Raw genomic sequence first — 3,938 nt, 5'->3', positions numbered from 1 at the left:
CTGGACGGGAACTCGAGCCGTTGACACCAGTGCTGCGCTGCTTCTGAGCTAAGAGGCGCCTAACACAGGTCTGCGGCCGCACGTCTCCGCGCACGGAGCGCATTCAGGACTTTGGGCAGCGGCCACACCATCCACTCCAGAACCCTCTCAGCCTTCCAAGCTGAGACTCTTTCCTGAGTGGACACGGACCTCCCGGGCCCAGCTGGGCCCCACCATCCTACTGTCTGTCCATCCTGGGACCACGGCGTGCTTGTCCCTCTGTGCTGGCCCGGCTCACTCAGTGCAGCGTTGGGGCTCCTGTGTGCTTAGCGTGGGCCCCAGCGCCCCTCCTCCGCCCACTGTGGGGTGGAAATGGTCCCCTGGCCTGCGGCTGGTGCTGGGCTGCTTTCACGGGGCGCCGGTGAGCCGCGGGGGTGAGCTGCGCACAGACGGGGCTCCAGGCCCCGCTCTCCAGCTCTCCAGCTCCAGGGTGCTCCCACGGGGCAGCCGTGCCTCCTGAGAGCGTGCTGGCCCCAGTGCCTGTGCTGCCTGCCCGGGGCCGCCTCTGTGGTCCTGCTGGACTGGGCCGGCGTGCGTGGGGAGGACACCCCTGTGCCTCCTCCTCCGGCTTTCTGGGTCAGCAGGCAGACGCTTGTCTCTGGGCCGCGCTGCGTCCACGCCGATGAGCTTGTTTCCAGCTGGCTTGGCACCGTCTGCGGCCCTCCGCCTCGGGCTGTCCTCCAGCCTCCTCTTCTTTGCGTGCCACCGCCAGCGCTCCAGTGACTTAGCAGCTGACCACTCCGCACAGCCTGTGCGAGGGCCTCCTCCAGGTACCACCCCACACCTGCCGCCAGGGCTGCAGCCTATTCCAAAAGGTCAGCCTGCCTCAGGGCTCTGCTGGGCCACTGCCCAGGAGGAGGCCACCTGGAGGCAGCTGGCCACCCCACTGTGCCTGTGTCCTTTCCCGGCCCGAGGACTCTCGGCTGGAGCGCGTTGTTTGACCTCCTATTCCCACCACTTGTCTCAGGGGCTCTCGGCACAGCCTCCGGAGTGGAGGTCAGGGGGTCTGGTGTGCTGGAAGGCTGGTGGGGGTCCTGCTGCCTCTGGGTGGATCCAGGGGTCTCTGGCCTTATGTCCCCTAGGCCCCAGTGTGCCTCTCCTAGGCTCCAGTCCTCCTGGACGCTGGGGCTTTTGCTGGAAGGCTGGGCTCAGCTCGTCCTGGCCTCAAGGCTGTCCTCTGCCTGCCCCTGGGCCATCATCCTCAAGTCCCATAAGTCGCGCAGCTGCTCAAGGTCGCTGGCGCCTGCAGGTCTCTTCCGCACCTGCCTCCTGCAGCCAACCCAGCTCCATGAGCTCCCTCCACGCCTGAGAGTGCAGCCGCCTCTGTGGGACGCCCGGGGGCCCTCGGGTAGGGCTGCGGAGGGTGGTGGTCACACATGCACATGCCTCTGTTGGCAAGCCAGGGGTCCTGGCCTGGAAGCTCAGCACCCTCCCGTGCCTGTCCTGGCAGAGGCCATAGCATCCCACCCACCATGCTGGCCAGGCCCAGGCCCTCCCTGCCGCTGCCCCATCTGCAGCCAGACAGAGGGTGGAGCTCATCAGTGTGGCCCCTCAGACCTGGAGGGACCGAGGCTCCCTGAGACCAGAAGTGAGGCCCAGGAAGGGCCTGGGAGTGCGGGTTTGACAGGCGAGGTCCAGGTGTCACGCTCCCTTGGTGAGTTCAACTGTATACAGGAGAGAACGTCACCGACACAGGCGTGCACCCAGCGAACACAGACTTGAGTGAGCACGTGCACACGCGTTGCACAGGCATGTTGCACACGGCTCAGGCCAGTGAGGCCAGCCTGCATCCCGTCCAGCTCTCTGCATTCCTCGCTCTCCGCCTGTCTTGGGGTGTTTTCCTGTGACACTCCGGAGCCAGGTCCCAGCTGGGCTCTAGCTGTCTCCTATGCTTTGGGAGGGTAGCCCGCAGCCATGCTCCAGCAAGTAGGCGGGCGTGAGGCTGGGCCGTCTGGTCAGTGCTGCTCCGTGTCCTCTGCCATCTTGGATTAGGTCTGAGAGGAGGAGGCCCTGGCAAAGGCGGGCGGCCCCTTTGACACCAGGGCAGGCTCCACTCCTGGCTTTGGAAGGCCCTGGTGCCGGTGCCTCCTTCAGAGCATGTCTGCCCCAGGGCTCGCCAGCCGTCTCCTTTTGTCACAGCAGACCTCTGAGCATCACTCTTCAGGACCTAGGCAAAGTTTTGGTTGAAGAAAAGAAGTAAAATGCATCCCTTCGCCTGGGCTTAGGGTGAGCCTGGAGAGCCAGTTGCATAGGGCTGCGCTGGGTCGGGTGGACCGGGGTGGTTCTGCACGGCTAAGACTCCTCCTTTAAGGTGCCTGTGATGACGTCACAGCTGGACAGGGCTGGCATGGACACCAGCTCCCAGGGGCAGAAGAGACCGAGTCCAGCCTCGGAGATCCCAGGGCCACCCCGATGAGGAGAACTAGCTGCAGTGTCTTGTGCAGAGGCAGGTGTGGAAGGAGTGGGCTTCTTGATGGCGTGCCTGGGCGCACGGGGTCACGGCTGCACGGAGGCGTGGTGTCACCTGCTGTGGCCTTTCCAGGGCCTGGCTGTGTGGCCTTGGTCCAGGCTCCCCGGTGGGGCCAGGGGCGCAGCCCTGGTGTGAAGGACTGCGGCTCTTCCTGGTGCCACAGCAGAGGTCCCTCAACAGTCTGGTGGCCTGGCCTTGACGCCCGCTCTTTGTGGGTTCCCAGAGCTCCTGTGAGCTCCTCAGGACAGTCCTTGCCTGTCCCTTGCAGTGTGATGAGCCCTGAGGAGGCGATTCCACAGCCACCACGCTGGCAGGACCCTGGAACCAGACGCCAAGGCTTTCCGCCATCCATCTTTTCTTTGTAGCTGCTGGTCCTGGTGGGATGTTCTCGAAAGGTGGACCGCTCTCTGCGGAAAGGGTACTTGCGGAGCAGCTGAGGGTGGGCAGCTTCTGGCTTTGAGCCGCTGATGTCCCCGTGTCTCCACGGGCTCTTCCTGTCCTTCAGGAAGCTGCAGAGGCCTGTTTTGGGAACAGGCTCAGTGCCTGTGAGCTCACAGACGGGGCCTGGCTCTGCCCTGCCAGTTAAGACCAGAAGAGGGTTAGCTTCTGCTGCCCGCTACCAGGCATGTGTGGGCGCCCCCGAGGTGCCCGGGGCTGGATCTCCAGGCCCAGCTCCTCAGGGCCCCGGAGACCTCTGGTCCCCGCGCCTCCTCTGACCGGGAGTAGGCCCAAAAACGTCTCCTCTTTCAATGAGAATGAAACAAACATGTTACCTGAACCGAAAGGGTGAGTTTTTTTCTTTTTTTTTTCATTTTTTTGACCACTGAAGGTAATTTATTAGTTTTTTTTTAATTTTTATTTTTACAAACTGCATTTTGATTCATTGTACACTAATGGGGTACAACTTTTCACTTCTGTGGTTGTACACCATGTAGACTCACATCATTCATGTAGTCATACATGTACATGGGGTAATACCGTCTGTCTCCTTCTACTGTCCTTCCTTCTCCCACCCCCTCCCGCCCCATTTTCCTCGACACCATCCAAATTTCCTCTAGTCTTCTCTTGGCACTCCACACCCCCCATTATGTATCATCATCCACTTATCAGAGAAAACATTCAGCCTTTGGATTTGGGGGCTTGGCTTATTTCACTTAGCATGATACCTGCAAATGCCATAATTTTATTCTTCTTTATGGCTAATAGTCCATTGAGTATATATACCACAGTTTCTTTATCCATTCATCAATCGAAGGGCATCTAGGTTGGTTCCACAGTCTGGCTATTCTGAATTGAGCAGCTATGAACATTGATGTGGCTATGTCTCTGATAGTATGCTGATTTTAAGTCCTTTGGGTATAAACCGAGGAGTGGGATAGCTGGGTCAAATGGTGGGTCCATTCCAAGTTTTCTGAGGAATCTCCATACT

The sequence above is a fragment of the Sciurus carolinensis genome, chromosome 5 (assembly GCF_902686445.1).
Source record: "Sciurus carolinensis chromosome 5, mSciCar1.2, whole genome shotgun sequence".
Taxonomy (NCBI): Eukaryota; Metazoa; Chordata; class Mammalia; order Rodentia; family Sciuridae; genus Sciurus; species Sciurus carolinensis.
This window is presented reverse-complemented; position numbering follows the sequence as displayed.